This window comes from Urocitellus parryii, chromosome 6, assembly GCF_045843805.1.
Source record: "Urocitellus parryii isolate mUroPar1 chromosome 6, mUroPar1.hap1, whole genome shotgun sequence".
In the NCBI taxonomy this organism is placed as follows: domain Eukaryota; kingdom Metazoa; phylum Chordata; class Mammalia; order Rodentia; family Sciuridae; genus Urocitellus; species Urocitellus parryii.
Genome location: NC_135536.1, coordinates 127,426,372 through 127,445,766, shown reverse-complemented (window position 1 = coordinate 127,445,766; position 19,395 = coordinate 127,426,372). Strand labels below are relative to the sequence as shown.

General features: G+C 41.8%; 1 pseudogene; it reads left to right on the top strand.

Annotated features, from left to right (window-relative positions):
• LOC144255450 (vasculin-like protein 1) overlaps nt 1-17,882 on the top strand; it is a 55,437-nt pseudogene extending 37,555 nt beyond the window's left edge.
• The last annotated feature ends 1,513 nt before the right edge of the window (nt 17,883-19,395 follow it).

The following is a 19,395-nucleotide window of genomic DNA, read 5'->3' as shown; positions in this document are numbered from 1 at the left end:
GGGTTAGGATTATGGGTACTTCTAGTGTAAGGGTTAGGTTTATGGTTAGTGTCATGTTTAGAGCTAGGGATATTATTAGGGTCAAGTTCAGGGTTAGGGTTTCGGATAGGTTAAGTTTTAAAGTTAGGGCTTGAATTAGCATTAGGGTTAGGGTTAGGGTTATGTTAATGGATAGAGGAGTTAGAAATCAGTTTAGGGCTAGGGTCATGGTTAAGATTAGGGCTAGATTTTGGGTTAAGTTAGTGCTAGGGTTAGGGTTACGGATAATGTAAGTACTAGGGTTATGATTAAAACTAATTTTAGTGTTTCAGGGCTAGGTTTAGTGTTAGGTTTAGGTTTAGGGTTAGGTTGATGTTTAGACATTGTGTTAGTGTTATGGTCAGAGTAAGGGTCAGGATTAGTTTTAGGGTTTGGCTTAAAACTCGAATTAAGGGTGGGGTTAGGGCTAGGTGTAGGGTTAGGGCTTGGTTTATGTTAAGGGTTAGGGTTAGAGCTTTGGCTCGGTTTAGTTTTAGGTCTAGGTTTAGGGTTAGGGCAATTTTTAGAATTAGTGTTAGGGTTAGAGCTAGTCTTAGAATTAGGCTTAGGCTTCGGTTTAGGGTTAAATTTAGGGTTAGGTTTTTATCTAAGGTTAGTGCTAGGGCTAAGGATAGGGCAAGGGTTAGGACTAGGATTTGGGATAATGTTAGTTTTATGGGAAGGGAGAGGATTAGAATGAGTGATAGGGCCAGTGTGAGAGTTAGAGTTATTCTTAGGGCTAGAGTTAGGGTTAGGGTTAGCGATAGGGCTACATTTCAGCTAGGGTTAGAGCTAGTTTTAGAATTAGCATCAGGCTTAGGCATCAAGTTAGGGTTAGATTTAGAGTTATTTTCAAGTTAGGGTTAGATTTAGAGTTATTTTCAATCTTTGTTAAAGCTAAGGCTAAGGATAGGGCAATTGTGACAACAAGGGTTAGGGTTAGGGTTAGGGTTATGTTTAGGGTAAGGAATGTGGTTTTGGCTAGGTTTAGGGCTAGGGCAAGGGTTAGTATTAGGGTTAGGGCTAGAGTTAGGGTTAGGGTTATGATTAAGGCTAGGTTTATGGCTAGGATGAGGTTTAGGGTTTGTGTTAGGGTTAGGGATAGTATTAGGGCTAGGTCTAATGTCAGGTCTAGTATTATATTTAGGACTAGATTTAGTGTTAGGTTTATGGCTTGGTCCAGTGTAAGGATTAGGTTTAGGGTAAGATTCAGGTTTATATCTAGGGGTTTTTTTTAGAGTTAGGGTCAGGATTAGGGTTTGGGTTAGGTTAGGGTTTAGGTTTAGGATAATGACAGGGTTAGTTTTAGGGTTTAGGTGTGGTTTAGTTTAATGGATAGGGTAAGAGTTAGGCCTAGGGTTAGCTTAAGGTTAGGGTTATTGTTAGGGTAATGGATAGGTTTAGACCTAAGTTTAGGGCTAGGGTTTTGTACAGGATTAGGGCTAGTTTCGGGTTAGGGTTAGGTTTAAATTTAGGGTTAAAACTAGGTTTAGGACTCGGATTAAGGCTATGTTTTGGGTTAGGTTAGGGCTAGTGTTAAGGCTATGGCTAATGTATGAAGTAGGCTTATGATTAGCACTAGTTATAGGTTTAGGGTTAGGTCTAGGTATAGTGTTAGCTTGAGGTTTATGGTGAAGATGATGTTTAGAGCCAGGGTTATTGTTAGAGTCAGAGTCAGGGTCAGGGTTAGTTTTTGGATTAGGGTTACGACTAGAATTAAGGATAAGGTTAGGGCTAGGTGTAGGATTAGAGTTTGGTTTAGGTTAAGGGTTAGGCTTATGGCTATGACTCAGTTTTGTTTTAGGGCTAGAGTTAGAGCTAGTCGTAAGATTAGCATTAGCGTTAGGGCTAGTGTTAGGTTTGAGTTTAGGCTTAGGTTTCGGGTTAGATTTAGATTTAGGATTAGATCTCGGGTTATGGACAATGCTATGAATAGGGCTAGGGTTACACCAAGGTTAGTGCTAGGATTAGGTTTCTAGTAAGGGATAGAGTTAGAACTAGGGTTAGGGTTAGAGTGAGAGTTAGAGTTTCTCTTTGGCTAGAGTTAGGGTCAGGGTTAGGGATAGGGCTAAATTAGGGCTAAGATTAGGGCTAGTGTTAGTGTTAGTGTTAGGCCTAGATTTTAGTTAGGGATAAAATTAAGGCTATGTTCATGGCTAGATGATGGCTAGGGTTCGTGTTAGGGTTAGGGCTAGGATTAAGGATAGGGTTCATATCAGGTCTAGGGTTAAGGTTAGGAATAGTTTTAAGGTTAGAGTTAGTGTTAGGGCTAAGGTTAGGATAGGGTTAGAGATAGAGCTAAATTGGGGCTAGGGTTAGGTCTAGGTTTTGTGTTTAAGCCTAGGGTTAGGGTTAGGGTTATGTTTAAATTTAAGGTAAGGGCTGATGTTATAGCTAGACGTTATAGGTTAGTTAGGGTAAGAGGTTTAAATTTAGGGTAAGGTATAATGTTATAGCTAGACATTATAAGTCTAGTGTAAGGGTTAGTTAGGGTAAGAGGTTTAAATTCAGGGTAAGGGATGACATTATAGCTAGATATTATAGGTCTAGTGTAAGGGTTAGTTAGGCTAAGAGTCAGGATTATACCAAAGAAATTATTAGGTTCATGGTCAGTGTTAGGGTTTGTTTTAGGTTTGAGTTTAGGTTAGGCTCAAATTAGCATTAGGGTTATGGTTAGTATAAAGATTGGGTTAGGTTTAGGGTTCAGGGTAGCTTTAGGATAATTGATAGGTTTGGAGAAAGTGATAGGGTTAGGGTTAAGCCTAGGATTAGCATTATGGTAAGGTTATGTTTAGGGTAAAGGATACAGTTAGAGTTAAGGTTAGGGCTAGGGTTATGTTTAGGATTAGGTCGTGTGTTAGGATTAAGGTGAGGGTTAGAATTAGGATTAGGTTTAGGGTTATGCTTAGCATAAGGGTTAGGTTCTGAGGTATGATTATGACTAGGCTGAGAGTTAGGTTCAGAATTGGATCTAGGGATAGTATTATGGTAAATTGTGGGTTAGGGTTGGGGTTAGGGTTAGACCCAGGTTTAGTGTTAGGGTCAGAATAAGGGTCAGGTATAGGGTTAGGGTTTGGGGTAGTGTTAGAGCTAAAATGAAGGCTAGGGTTAGGACTATTAATAGGGTTAAGATTTTGGTTAGTCTAAGGACTAGGGATAGGTCTAGGGCTACTCTTAGGTTTAGGGTTTTGCTTAAGGTAAGGGATTGATTTAGATCTAGTGTTAGGGCTATGGTTAGGGTTAGAGTTAGAGTAAAAGCTAGGTTTAGGGCTCGGTTTAGGGCTAGTTTTTGTGTTAGTTTTATGGCCAGGATTAGGGCAACGGCTAATGTAAGAACTAGGGTTACCATTAGGGTTAGTTTTAGGGTTAGGGTTAGGGGTAGTTTGAGTGCTAGGGTTAGGTTTAAGGTTAGGGTGATATTTATAGCTACAGTTCATGTTAGGATAGTGTCAGAGTCAGGGTTAGTTTTAGGGTTAGCATTAGGACTCGAATTAGGGCTATTGTTAATTAGTGTTTGCTTTGAGTTTAGGGCAGTTTTTATTTTTTTTATTTATTTTTTTTATTGTTGGTCGTTCAAAACATTACATAGTTCCTCATACATCATATTTCACAGTTTGATTCAAATGAGTTATGAACTCCCAATTTTATCCCGTATACAGATTGCTGTATCACATCAGTTACCCTTCCATTGATTGACATATTGCCTTTCTAGTGTCTGATGTATTCTGCTGTCTATATTATTCTCTACTATCCCCCCTCCCCTCCCCTCCCCTCCCCTTTTCTCTCTCTACCCCTTCTACTGTAAATCACTTCTTCCATTTGAATTATCTTGTCTTACCCCTCCTTTCCTCTTATATGTCATTTTGTATAACCCTGAGGATCGCCTTCCATTTCCATGCGATTCCCCTTCTCGTTTCCTTTCCCTCCCACCTCTCAACCCTGTTAATGAAAATCTTCGTCTCAAGCTCTTCGTCCCTACCCTGTCCTTGTTTCCTCCCCTTATATCAGAGGAGTCATTTGGTATTTGTTTTTTAAAGATTGACTAGCTTCACTTAGCATAATCTGCTCTAATGCCATCCATTTCCCTCCAAATTCTATGATTTTGTCATTTTTAAATGCAGAGTAATACTCCATTGTGTATAAATTCCACATTTTTTTAATCCATTCATCTATTGAAGGGCATCTAGGCTGATTCAACAATCTTGCTATCGTGAATTGTGCTGCTATGAACATCGATGTAGCAGTGTCCCTGAAGCATGCTCTTATTAGGTCTTTAGGGAATAGACCAAGAAGGGGAATAGCTGGGTCAAATGGTGGTTCCATTCCCAGCTTTCCAAGAAATCTCCATACTGCTTTCCAAATTGGCTGCACAAATTTGCAGTCCCACCAGCAATGAACAAGAGTGCCCTTTTTCCCACATCCTCTCCAGCACTTATTGTTGTTTGACTTCCTAATGGCTGCCAATCTTACTGGAGTGAGATGGTATCTTAGGGTAGTTTTGATTTGCATTTCTCTGACTGCTAGCGATGGTGAGCATTTTTTCATGTACTTATTGATTGATTGTATGTCCTCTTCTGAGAAGTGTCTGTTCAGGTCCTTTGCCCATTTATTGATTGGGTTACTTGTTGTCTTATTGTCTAATTTTTTGAGTTCTTTATATATTCTGGTTATTAGGGCTCTATCTGAAGTGTGTGGAGTAAAGATTTGTTCCCAGGATGTAGGCTCCCTGTTTATCTCTCTTATTGTTTCTTTTGCTGAGAAAAAACTTTTTAGTTTGAGTAAGTCCCATTTGTTGATTCTAGTTGTTAACTCTTGCGCTATGGGTGTCCTATTGAGGAATTTGGAGCCTGCTCCCACAGTATGTAGATCATAACCAACTTTTTCTTCTATCAGATGCCGTGTCTCTGATTTAATATCAAGCTCCTTGATCCATTTTGAGTTAACTTTTGTGCAAGGCGAGAGATAGGGATTCAGATTCATTTTGATGCAAATGGATTTCCAGTTTTCCCAGCACCATTTGTTGAAGATGCTATCCTTCCTCCATTGCATGCTTTTAGCCCCTTTATCAAATATAAGATAGTTGTAGTTTTGTGGATTGGTTACTGTGTCCTCTATTCTGTACCATTGGTCCACCCGCCTGTTTTGGTACCAGTACCATGCTGTTTTCGTTACTATTGCTCTGTAGTATAGTTTGAAGTCTGGTATCGCTATACCGCCTGATTCACACTTCCTGCTTAGTATTGTTTTTGCTATTCTGGGTCTTTTATTATTCCATATGAATTTCATGATTCTTTTATCTATTTCTACAAGAAATGCAGCTGGGATTTTGATTGGCATTGCATTGAACTTATAGAGAACTTTTGGTAATATCGCCATTTTGATGATGTTGGATCTGCCTATCCATGAGCAGGGTATATTTTTCCATCTTCTAAGGTCTTCTTCTATGTCTTTCTTTAGGGTTTTGTAATTTTCATTGTATAAATCTTTCACCTCTTTTGTTAGGTTGATTCCCAAGTATTTTATTTTTTTGGGGGATATTGTGAATGGAGTAGTTGTCCTCATTTCCGTTTCAGAAGATTTGTCGCTGATATACAGGAATGCCTTTGATTTATGCGTGTTGATCTTATATCCTGCCACTTTGCTGAATTCATTTATTAGCTCTAATAGCTTCTCTGTAGACCCTTTTGGGTCTGCTAGGTATAGAATCATATCATCTGCAAATAGTGATAATTTAAGTTCTTCTTTTCCAATTTTTATCCCTTTAATTTCTTTCGTCTGTCTAATTGCTCTTGCCAGTGTTTCGAGGACTATGTTGAACAGAAGTGGTGAGAGAGGGCATCCCTGTCTTGTACCAGATCTTAGAGGGAATACCTTCAATTTTTCTCCATTCAGAATGATGCTGGCCTGTGGCTTATCATATATTGCTTTTACAATGTTGAGGTATGATCCAGTTATCCCTAATTTTTCTAGAGTTTTGAACATAAAGGGATGCTGTACTTTGTCGAATGCTTTTTCTGCGTCTATCGAGACTATCATATGGTTCTTATTTTTTAGTCTATTGATGTGGTGGATAACATTTATTGATTTCCGTATATTGAACCAGCCTTGCATCCCATGGATGAATCCTACTTGATCATGGTGTATAATTTTTTTGATATGTATTTGAATCCGGTTCGCCAGAATTTTATTGAGGATTTTTGCGTCAAGGTTCATTAGAGATATTGGTCTGTAGTTTTCTTTCTTTGAAGTGTTTTTGTCTGGTTTCGGAATCAGGGTGATGTTGGCCTCGTAGAATGAATTTGGAAGTTCTCCCTCTTTTTCTATTTCCTGAAATAGCTTGAAAAGTATTGGTGTTAGTTCCTCTTTAAAGGTTTTGTAAAACTCTGCTGTATACCCATCCGGTCCTGGGCTTTTCTTAGTTGGTAGTCTTTTGATGGTTTCTTCTATTTCTTCTATTGTTATTGGTCTGTTTAGGTTGTCTATATCCTCCTGGTTCAATCTGGGCAGATCGTAAGACTTAAGGAATTTATCTATGCCTTCACTATCTTCTATTTTATTGGAGTATAAGGCTTCAAAATAGTCTCTGATTATCTTCTGTATTTCTGAAGTGTCTGTTGTGATATTGCCTTTTTCATCCCGTATGCTAGTAAGCTGGGTTCTCTCTCTTCTTCTCTTCGTTAGCATGGCTAAGGGTCTGTCAATTTTATTTATTTTTTCAAAGAACCAGCTTTTAGTTTTGTCAATTTTTTCAATTGTTTCTTTTGTTTCAATTTCATTAATTTCAGCTCTGATTTTGATTATTTCTTGCCTTCTACTTCTTTTGCTGTTGTTTTGCTCCTCTTTTTCTAGGATTTTGAGATGAAGTATGAGATCATTTATTTGTTGGTTTTTTCTTTTTTTGAGGAATGAACTCCAAGCAATGAATTTTCCTCTTAGGACTGCTTTCAATGTGTCCCATAGATTCCGATATGTTGTGTCTGTGTTTTCATTTAACTCTAGGAATTTTTTAATTTCCTCCTTGATGTCTTCAATAACCCATATGTCACTCAGCAACCTGTTGTTCATTCTCCAAGTGATGCTTGATTTTTCCTTTCTTCTTTTATCATTGATTTTCAGTTTCATTCCATTATGATCAGATAAGATGCATGGTATTATCTCTACCCCTTTATATTGTCTAAGAGTTGCCCTGTGACATAATATATGGTCTATTTTTGAGAAGGTTCCATGTGCTGCTGAAAAAAAAGTGTAACTACTTGATGTTGGGTGGTAAAGTCTATATATGTCAATTAAGTCTAGGTTATTAATTGTGTTGTTGAGTTCTATAGTTTCCTTGTTTAACTTTTGTTTGGAAGATCTGTCCAGTGGTGAGAGAGGTGTGTTGAAGTCTCCCATGATGATTGTATGGTGGTCTATCAGACTCTTGAACTTGAGAAGAGTTTGCTTGATGAACACCGCTGCACCATTATTTGGGGTATATATATTTATGATTGTTATGTCTTGTTGGTTTATGGTTCCCTTGAGCAGTATGAAGTGTCCTTCTTTATCCCTTTTGATTAGCTTTGGCTTGAAATCTATTTTATTAGATATGAGTATGGACACGCCTGCTTGTTTCCGCTGTCCATATGAGTGGTATGATTTTTCCCAACCTTTCACCTTCAGTCTATGGATATCTTTTTTCTATCAGATGCGTCTCCTGTAGACAGCATATTGTTGGGTCTTGTTTTGTGATCCATTCTACTAGCCTGTGTCTCTTAATTGGTGAGTTTAAGCCATTGACATTTAGGGTTATTATTGAGATATGGTTTGTACTTCTATCCATATTTGTTTGTTGATGTTACTAAACCTGATTTGTTATCCTCTTTGACTACTTTCCCCCCTTTACTGTCCTACCTCCCATTGTTGGTTTTCAATGTTATTTTCCATTTCCTCTTCCTGCAATGTTTTGCCAAGGATTTTTTGAAGAGATGGTTTTCTAGCTGCGAAATCTTTTAACTTTTGTTTATCATGGAAGGTTTTAATTTCATCTTCTAACCTGAAGCTTAATTTTGCCGGATACACGATTCTTGGTTGGAACCCATTTTCTTTCAGTGTTTGAAATATGTTATTCCAGGATCTTCTAGCTTTCAGAGTCTGTGTTGAGAGATCAGCTGTTATCCTGATTGGTTTACCCCTAAATGTAATCTGCTTCATTTACCTTGTAGCTTTTAAAATTCTTTCCTTATTCTGTATGTTGGACATCTTCACTATAATGTGTCTAGGTGTGGATCTCTTATGGTTTTGTACATTCGGCGTCCTGTAGGCTTCTAGGATTTGGGATTCTGTCTCATTCTTCAAGTCTGGGAAGTTTTCTCGTATTATTTCATTGAATAGGCTGTGTATTCCTCTGGTTTGGAGCTCTGTGCCTTCCTGTATCCCAATGACTCTTAAATTTGGTCTTTTGATATTGTCCCATATTTCTTGGATGTTCTGTTCATGGTTTCTTAGCAGACTTGCTGAGCTGTCTATGTTCTTTTCCAGTTGAAATACTTTGTCTTCATTGTCTGATGTTCTCTCTTCTAAGTGATCTACTCTGCTGGTAGTATTCTCAATTGAGTTTTTAAGTTGGTTTATTTTTTCCTGCATTTCTAGTATTTCTATTTGTTTGTTTTTTATTTCCTCTATCTCCCTGTGAAATTGATCTTTTACTTCCTGGATTTGTTTGTCAATGTGATCTTTCATTATCTGATTTTGCTGTCTCATGTCTTCCTTGAGACTCCAGATCATCTGAAGCATGTATATCCTGATCTCTCTATCTGACATTCCATCTGTTGCACCTATTACCTCTTCTAAAGTTGAGTTGACCTGCATTGCCTGTGGTCCTTTCTTTCCTTGTCTTTTCATAGTGCTGGCGTTTCTTTCTGCTTGGTGAAACTGTTGTGTTTTGAAATTTTCCCTCTATTTATTTATATTGCTCTTGTATAGTTGAATAATCACCCTTGCAGGGCATGTAGTGGCTGTGATCCTCCTCCAATTGGTGTGATCCGTCTACCACGCTGGCAGGCCCTAGGTCTGCTCTGCTGGTCGGTCAAAGGTCCGCCTACCCAGCAGGCACGAGGGGCACCTCTATCACTCCGCAGGTTGCTGGGCCTAACCTCCCGATGGGTCGAAGGTTCGCCTAGCTTGCAGGGGGCTGCTCCCGGAGTGAGAGCTAGGCCTCCCGGGGGAGCCCGGATGGTGGAGGCCGACTGCCGGTTCAGGCGGGGCGGGCCAAGCCGCACTGGGTGCCGGCGGCTTGCAAACGCGGCTGGTATCAGCAGGACTAACTCCTGCACCCGCTGCGGGGGCACCTTTATCGCCGAGTAGCTCGGTCGCGTGGTTGGGACCCGGGCGGGTGGGGCCGCTTCTCCCAGGGCGAGAGCTGGGCCTCCCGGGGGAGCCCGGATGGCGGAGGACTGCCGGTTCAGGCGGGGCGGGCCAAGCCGCTCTGGGATCCCGCGGGTTGCAAAGGTGGCTGGCGTCTGCAGGACTTAACTTCTGCACCCGCTGCCAGTTCGGGCGGGGCGGGCCAAGCCGCTCAGGGTTCCTGTGAGTTGCAAAGGTGGCTGGCGTCTGCAGGACTTAACTTCTGCACCCGCCACGTGGGGACCTTTATTGTCGAGTAGCTGTGGCTGCCTGGTTAGGAACCGGGCGGTTGGGGCCGCTTTTCCCTGGGCGAGAGCTAGGCCTCCCGGGGGAGCCCGTATGATGGAGGACTGCCGGTTCGGGCGGGGCGGGCCAAGCCGCTCAGGGATCCCGCGGGTTGCAAACGCGGTTGGCGTCTGCAGGACTTAACTTCTGCACCCGCCGCCGGTTCTGGCGGGGCGGGCCAAGCCGCTCAGGGTTCCCGCGGGTTGCAAAGGCGGCTGGCGTCTGCAGGACTTAACTTCTGCACCCGCCATGAGGGCACCTTTATCTCCAAGTAGCTGAGGCCACCTGGTTAGAAACCGGGCGGGTGGGGCCGCTTCTCCCAGGGCGAGAGCTAGGCCTCCCGGGGGAGCCCGTATGGCGGAGGACTGCCGGTTCGGGCGGGGCGGGCCAAGCCGCTCAGGGATCCCGCGGGTTGCAAAGGTGGCTGGCGTCTGCAGGACTTAACTTCTGCACCCGCCACGGGGGCACCTTTATCTCCAGGTAGCTGAGGCCACCTGGTTAGAAACCGGGCGGGTGGGGCCGCTTCTCCCAGGGCGAGAGCTAGGCCTCCCGGGGGAGCCCGTATGGCGGAGGACTGCCGGTTCGGGCGGGGCGGGCCAAGCCACTCAGGGTTCCCGGGGGTTGCAAAGGTGGCTGGCGTCTGCAGGACTTAACTTCTGCACCCGCCACGTGGGCACCTTTATTGCTGAGTAGCTGTGGCCGCCTGGTTAGGAAGCGGGCGGGTGGGGCCGCTTCTCCCAGGGCGAGAGCTAGGCCTCCAGGGGGAGCCGCCTGCCGGAGCGGCTGATGGTTGGGGGACTAGACCTCTGTGCCCGCGTGGCCTTCCAAGATCCACTTCTCTGGGGCAACCTGTCACTTCGAGTAAACCTACCAGTTCACGGCAGCTCTCCTCTTAAGGAAGTTATGCTAGAAGTTCCTCCGTAGCTAGGCTGCAGCTGTTTCGATGAGTCTTTCATATCCCGTTAAAGTGGAGACGTTGGAGTCGCTGCTTCCTCGCCGGCCGCCATGTTGGATCCCTCTAGGGCAGTTTTTAGAACTAGGGTGAGTGTTAGCATATGAGTTAGGGTCAGGATTAGTTTTAAGGTGAGGCTTAGGACTCGAATTAGGGCTAGGTTTAGGTCTAGGTGGAGTGTTAGTGTTTGATTTAACTTAAGGTTTAGGGTTAGGGCTATTGCTCGGTTTTGGTTTACTGCTAGGATTAGGGTTAGGACTAGTTTTATGATCATCATTAGGGTTAGGGCTAGTGTTAGTGTTAGGCTGAGGCTTAGGTTTAAGGTTAGATTTAGAGTTAAGGTTATGGCTGGGACTAAATTTAAGACAAGTGATAGCGCTAGTGTTAAGTTTACAGTAGTGGATAGGGATAGAATTAGGGCTAGGGCTAGGGCTAGGGCAAGAGTTAGAGTTAGTCTTAGGGCTAGGGTTAGGATAGGGTTAGAGATAGAGCTAAATTAGGGCTAGAATTAGGGCTAGATTTTGTGTTTCAGCCTAGGGTTAGGGTTAGGCTTAGGTTTAAATTTATGGTAAGGGATGACATTATAGCTAGATGTAGAGGTAGGGTGAGAGTTAGAATTAGGGTTAGGTGTAGGGCTAGAGTTAGGATTATGATTAAGGCTAGGTTTAGGGCTAGGATGAGGGCTACTTTTGTTTTTATGGTTCAGGCTAGTATTAGGGCTAGGGGTAATTTCAGGTCCAGAATTATGGTTAAAGATAGTTTTAGGTTTAGGTTTATGGCTACGTCTAGGCTAAGGGTTAGGTGTTGGGTTATGGTCAAGTTTAGAGCCAGGGGCATTATTAGGGTCAAGGTCTGGGTTAGGATTTGGGATAGGTTAATGTTTCAAGTTTTGGCTTAAATTAGTTTTAGGATTAGGATTAGGCTAGTGATAGGGTTAGGTTTAGGATTCAGGTTAAGTTTAGGGTAATGAAATGGTCAGGATTCAGGATAGGGTTAGGTTTATGTCTAGGGTTATCATTATGGTTAGGTTTATGGTAATGGTAATGGATAGTGTTAGCAGTTTAAGGCTAGAGTTATGGTTACAATTAGGGCTAGTGTTAGGGTTAGCTTAGGTTTAAAGCTAAGGTTAGGACTCAGATAAGGGCTAGGATTTGGGTTATGTTAGGGCTAGGGTTAGGGTTACAGCTAATGCAAGTACTAGGTTTACAATTAGGGATAGTTTTAGGGTTTTAGTGCTAGGTTTAGTGTTAGGGTTAGGTTTAGTGTTAGAGTGATGTTAAGAGCTTGGGCTGGGAATATGGCTCAGGCGGTAGCGCGCTCGTCTAGCATGCGTGCGGCCCGGGTTCGATCCTCAGCACCACATACCAACAAAGATGTTGTGTCCGCCGAGAACTAAAAAAAAAAATATTAAAAATTCTCTCTCTCTCTCTCTCTCTCTCTCTCTCTCTCTCTCTCTCTCTCCTCTCTCACTCTCTCTTTAAAAAAAAAGAGCTAGAAGTGTTAGGATCAATGTCAGGTTCAGGGTTAGTTTTAGGGTTCTGCTTCCAACTCAAATTAGGGCTAGTGTTAGGTCTAGGTGTAAGGTTAGAGTTTTGTTTAGGTTAGTGTTTAGGGTTAGAGCTATGGCTTGGTTTTGTTTTTGGGATAGGGCTAGCATTAGGGCTCATTTTAGGATTAGTGTTATGGTTTGGGCTAGTGTTAGGGCTAGGCTTAGTCTTCGGGTTAGGGCTAGATTTAGAGTTATGTTTTGCCTAAGGTTAGAACTACGAATAAGGATAGGGAAAGAGTTAGCATTAGGGTTAGGGTTACGGTAAGGGATATGGTTAGAATGAGTGATAGGGCTAGTGTGAGAGTTAGAGTTAGTCTTAGGGCTAGGGTTAGGATTAGGTTTAGGGATAGGGTTAAATTACGGCTAGGGTTATGTTAGGGCTAGGGTAAGGTCTAGTTTTGGGATTAGGCTTAGGCATCAAGTTAGGGTTACATTTAAGGTTAGGTTTCGATCTAAGGTTAGTGCTAGGGCTAAGGATAAGGCAAGGGTTACCACTAGGATTATGGTTAGAGTTAGGGATTAGTTTAGGGTAAGGGATGTTTTTATAGCTAGGTTTAGGGCAAGGGCGAGGGTTACTATTGGGATTAGAACTAGGGTTAGGGTTAGGTTTATGTTTAAGGCTATGTTTAGGGCTATAATGAGGACTAGGATTTGTTTTAGGGTTAGGGATAGTATTAGGGCTATGGCTAATGTTAGGTCTAGGGTTACAGTTAGGGATAGATTTAGTGTTAAGTTTATGGCTTGGTTCAGTGTAAGGGTTAGGTTTTTGGTTAGGGTCATGTTTAGATCTGGTGTGGAAACAGGGCCAGGACTAGGGTTTTGGTTAAGTTAGTGGTTAGGTGCAGGCCTTTAATTAGTAGTAGATTCAGGGTTAGGGTAAAGACAGGGTTAGGTTTAGGGTTTAGGTTTGCTATAGTGTAATTTATGGGATTACAGATTACAGGCCTAGGGTTATCAGAAGGGTTAGGGTTATCATTACGGTATTGGATAGGGTTAGCTCTAATGTTACTGCTACGGGTATGTTTAGGACTACGGCTAGTGTTTGAGTTAGTGTTAAGTTTATATTTAGGGTTAAATCTAGGTTTAGGACTTGGATTAAGGCAATGTTTTGGGTTAGATTAAGGCTAGGGTTAAGGTTACCACTAATGTATGAAGTAGGTTTATGATTACAGCTAGTTATAAGGTTAGAGTTAGGTCTAGGTCTAGTGTTAAGTTTAGGTTTATGGTGATGATGATGTTTAGAGCCAGGGTTAGTGTTAGGGTCAGAGTCAGGTTCAGGGTTAGTTTTCAGGTTAGAATTAGACTATAATTAGGGATAGGGTTAGGGTTTGGTTAGGGTTAGGGTTTGGTTTAGGTGAAGCTTTATGGTTAGGGCTATGACTTGGTTTTGTTTTAGGGCTAGGGGTAGGGTTAGGGCTAGTTTTAAGATTAATCTTAGGGTTAGGTCTAGTGTAAGTGTGAGATTTAGGCTTACATTAAGGATTAGGGATAGGAGTAGAGTTATGGTTAGATTTAGTCTTAGGGTTAGGGTTAAATTTAGAGTTAGGTTTAGGTCAAGGTTTTGAGATAGGGCTAAGTATAGGGCTAGTGTAGGGCTACGTTTATGGCTAGGTGTATGGTGATGGTAAGGGATAGGGTTAGAACTAGGTATAGTGCCAAAGTCTCAGCTTGGCACTGAATCACGAGCCAACACACAGCTTTGTAGGTTCAAACAGCAATTCTTTATTCCCGAATTCACACCGACTGTCTACAAACACATTCTGCTCCAATCTCCAATATGCCGCTGCCCCCAATCACCTACTCCACGAGGCTTTTTTCCAAATCCCATTTGAATCTCATGAGAACTCAATGGGAACAAGCAGCAGGAACACCCTAATCCCAGCAGCAATAATCTTCAACCTCCAACTTCCCTAAAACCCCTATTGTCTTAAACCAGGAACACCCTAAACCCAAATTATCTTAAACCCGGATACTTCCTCAAACCTGCAGGATACTTCCTCAAACCTGGATCCACCCTCGATCACCTTGAGCAGGGTCGCCTTTCTCAAACACACATGCAAGGTCACAGCGGATTTCAAAGGCAAGTCCATTTAACATGGGGTACACTGGCAAGGATTTCGAATCGTCATTCCTACTTGGCAATGGCCCTCAGCATCGCCCCCATTCTGATTAATTAAACAACAAGCAATGTGGCTTAAGGACCGTGCCTGGTAGGTTGTCCAATTCAACATATGGTTCTTACCCGTCATGGGAGAACTGACCTTTAGACGTCAGCTTCCTGTCTTATGTTGAATCCACTGCAACCAGATCTACCCATCACTGACTACCGGGCCAGCATTCAGCCATGCTTGTGGATAGGCCTATGCACCAGTGGGGGGGTGAGGTTCTTGCCTCACCTCTGTTGGCCCCCAAATTTAGCCTTGGTGCCAGTGGGGGGGTGAGGTTCTTTGCCTCACCTCTGTTGGCCCCCAAATTTTAGACCATCACTAGTAGAAGGGAGGAGGATACAGAAATGCCACGACACCAAGCCAATTGATGGCTCCTTTGGAAAAATTGCGTCACTGGTGACACCATCAGCAAAGATGCCAGCATTACCACAATTAACATGGGGTGCGCTGGCAAGGAAATTGCATCACTGGTGACACCATCAGCAATGATATACCAGCAGTACCACAATTCACTGCACCAGACGATAGTTCACAATGCATGCAACTGATATTATAGTCCAGGGAAATTCTGCAAGCAGTTCAAATCGGAGGAGTCTATCAATATGTCCATTTCCTCCCAAAGTAAATCAAGTCCTTGATTGAGCATTACTTGTTGAGTTATATTCATTGATGCATCAGTTTATGCAGTTTACTGTGGTAGCTATCATAGAAGCTGTAGTTTGGTTTTATCTCTGTCTTCACTGGCACTGGGATGGAGATGGGAATTCTGGCAAAGATGCTAAAGAGACATTATCCTGAATAGAATCATTAAATATAATGAAAAGGAAAGGTGAAAGTAAACAAACAGATCTGTTAACCATCTTTAAAAACAATCCTTAACAGCTGTTTACCTAATTTAAATTAGTAAGCAAACAGATCTGTTAACCACCTTTAAAAACAATCATTAACAGCTGTTTACCTAATTTAAATTAAACCATATAAATCACGTGAATAAAAAAAAGTTTTTCATGAGCGCTCCTCATATATGAAATATGGACATACACACATACAACACAAAACACAAATGTGCACACATAACATACAACACATAAGACAATAGTAAATAAAGGCCTTGTAGCTATACCTAGGTGAAATCTCCATTGCAATGTTTAAAAACTCCACAGTCAAAAAATAAAACACAGTCAAAAAATAAAACTGGGCTCCTCCTCCACCCACTCTGCCCCTCCTGGGCCTTGTGGGCCGGGCAGCCATTTTGGGAAGAGCTTTGTTATGGTTGTGGGCTAGTCACCTTTGCCGGGCCAAGAAACTGGGGACACGTCCTTAGACGCTGCATCTTGTCCTTGGCTGTAGCCCCGCGGCTGCTTGATTTGTAGATTCATGTGGCCTTGTTAATGATTGAGCAATGATGGAAATGGATCCAAAATAAAAAGTGACTTCTCTACCAAAGCAGTAGAAGATTCTTCATATCACCTTCTATTAGCTGAATTCATTTTTGAAGAAGATGCAAAACAAGTGAAATACAGAAAACTGAAGAGAAGAAAACCTCATTTTGGAACTTTCTGCTTGACTATTCCTAACCCCCTCTTTCTACTTGTTTTAATTTTGTTCTGAATTTATAAATATTGAAGACCAAAGAAATAGAATATATATATAGGAGCTTTATACCAAGAAATTTGCCTTGAAAGCTGCTGTTCTGTGGAGGGAAAAGTGTATCAAGTTCCTGTCTGATTTTTTTTAACAAGATTTCATATATGTTTAGAGTTTAGAGTTTAAGAAAATATAAATACATATCTGCACACTATTTTTAGCAGTTGTGTAAGAATAATGACATTTATGTTTTAAGGGCTTTGTCATGTGGTTGTTTGCCACTGGAGTCGACTACTCAGAAGATCTTTTATAGTGCTTTAATATTATATTTTTTGTCTATCACCTTGATGACATTACTTGCCCACACATGAGGCCACCTGTCTGTGTAGCTATGACCTTGTTATGAACAGTTCGCACTCACTGTGCAAATGTCCATGTATTACCTATTTAAGCAACATCATAGTGCCATTACTCAAGGAAGTTGAATGAGGTGAACATAGACATAGCTCTTTCCCCTTACCCCTTTTTTAAATGTAACAAATACTTTTTTATGTTCCCCTTCCCCCTTCCCCTTTCCCCTTCCCCCTTTGGAAGCGAGTCAGGAACTAGGTAGTTTAGGATGATCAGTTAAAGGGACTCAGAAAGTGAGCCACCCAGAGCCAGGCACAATTCCTCTGATGGCTTTTTTAACAATGGGCCCCTACGAACTACAGGAGATTCCTGGCACCAGCCCTCCCTCTTCCGCCATGATTCTGTGGACTCTGGTGTCTCTAAGGGAGCATATGCTGGAATCACAGGGAACCAATCTGGTTGGCATAGTTCTTCCCGAGGTCATGATGGCATAAACCAGCGTAGTGGAAGTGGCACAGGGAACCATTGACACTGGAATGGCAGTTTTCATTCCCGGACAGGCTGTGCCTTTCAAGAAAAGCCACCTACAGAGATTAGGGAAGAAAAGAAAGAAGACAAGGTGGAAAAGTTGCAGTTTGAAGAGGAAGACTTTCCTTCTTTGAATCCAGAAGCTGGCAAACAGAATCAGCCATGCAGACCTATTGGGACCCCTTCTGGAGTGTGGGAAAACCCACCTAGTGCCAAGCAACCCTCCAAGATGCTAGTTATCAAAAAAGTTTCCAAAGAGGATCCTGCTGCTGCCTTCTCTGCTACATTCACCTCACCAGGATCTCACCATGCAAATGGGAACAAATCATCAACTATGGTTCCAAGTGTCTATAAGAACTTGGTTCCTAAGCCTGCACCACCTCCTTCCAAGCACAATGCATGGAAATCTAGCAGAATGGAACACAAATCAGGATCCCTTTCCTCTGGCCGGGAGTCATCATTTACCAATCCAATTTCTGTTACCAAACCAGTGGTACTGCCTGGTGGGCAGTTCTCAGCTCTCCCAAAGAGAGTCCCTCCAGCATTACCCCTCCAATTGAGATCAGCTCCTCTCGTCTGACCAAGTTGACCCATCAAACCATTGACAGAAAGAGTGAATTCCTGAAGACTTTGAAGGATGACTGAAATGGAGACTTTGCAGAGAACAGAGACTGTGACAAGCTGGAGGATTTGGAGGACAACAGCACACCTGAACCAATGGAAAATGGGGAGGAAGGCTGTCTTCAGAATGGTCTTTCTCTCCCTGTAGCAGAAGAAGGGGGTCCTTTCACACTCTCTGGAAGCAGAGCATAGGTTATTGAAATCAATGGGATGGCAAGAATATCCTGAAAATGATGAGAATTGCCTTCCTCTCACAGAGGATGAGCTAAAAGAGTTCCACATGAAGACAGAGCAGCTGAGAAGAAATGACTTCGGAAAGAATGGCTTCTTACAGAGCCGTGGTTCCAGCCTATTCTCCCCTTGGAGAAGCACTTGTAAAGCAGAGTTTGAGGACTCAGACACAGGAACAAGTAGCAGTGAAACATCAGATGACGATGCCTGAAAGTAGGCATATAAAGGCTCACAGTTAATCTGACTCAGTAAACTCAGCTTGTGTGTTTAGGGAATATACAAAAGAAATTGTTCTTTTCCTTTTCTTATGTTGTTGACTATTTCATACCCAAGGGAAATAATCATATCCCAAAGAAAGAGCAGTTGGCTTGTTTAGCTTTTGTTGTTGTTCTTCCCTGTTATCTGCTTAATATAAGTTTGTGTGGTGGGAAAGATTTTTTAAATACACACACACAGTACATATGGGGCGATGCACAGGTGGGAGCTGGCAGTGCAGAGATGCAGAGAGGAGGAGACACTGGTCTGCAGCAACAGGTTCTACTACCAGCCCTTGGAGCTCTCACCCCTGTGCTCAAGCAATCATTGTCAATGACAAAGTGACTATTAAAATTATAATTGTATTAAATTAATGCTAATAATTTGGATATTTTATTTTATTTTTGGCTGCTCGGGTAACTTTAGCCCTTAACAAAGCATATGTGGGGGGGGGGTTTGTTTGTTTTTGTTTTCTTTTTTCCTTTTTGGGTACAGGTGTAAAATATTTGGATATAGGAAATATGTTATTCTTGCAGCCTTGATATTCAGGGTGGATTGTAAAATATAAATTTTTTGTGAGATTTCAAAGATTAAGATTATTTTGATAACATTATTTACAGATTTAAAAGATGTGGTTATCACAAGTCTGTTGAGGGGAAAAACTACTGCATAAAATAACTAACTTGGAATAAATATTTTACATCAGTTTAAAAAAATATAAAACTGATCAGAAAAACATTAACCTAGGTTTGTATGAGCTCAAAAAATAAAATAGAACTTTATGATGTGGGGAAAATGCAATAATAAAATAGATATTGAAAAAAGCACCATGTTTAATCACTGTTGCAGATGTAAGAATAGCCAAGCTGGAGCTCTGGATATCAGATGTTATGGATTTCAGTCAAATCATCTTCTTTTTCTGTAGAAATTGCTTTAGTTAATCTCTCTGGAATCCAAATCGGCTGCTGTTCTTCCTGTGTAAACACACAAACGGAACCCCGACTCCAGACAATAACTGGATCAGGACCTTTCCATTGTCCTGTTAGAATATCTTTCCAAAGTACCTTAGGCTTATGTACATTTTTCGGGTACATATGTCTTTCCGCAGCACTAAGTCCTGATGAATCCAAATTTAAAAAGTTTAGAGTAAAAAGGGTTATTTTAAGTTTATCTTTAAGGGATACATACCCCATTCCAATTCCCTCTTTTTGCTTTAATAGTTACGTTTTAATAGTTTGATGAGCTCTTTCAACTATGCCTTGTCCCTGTGGATTGTATGGGATTCCTGTTATATGAATAATACCAAATGATGAGCAAAAGTGTTTAAAAGAGGCAGACGTATAATCAGGACCGTTATCAGTTTTTAACTGTTTAGGAACACCCACAGTGGCAAAATTTTGTAAGCAATGAGCTATAACATCTTTCGTTTTTTCTCCGGCATGAAGGGAGCCCATCAAAAACCCGGAAGA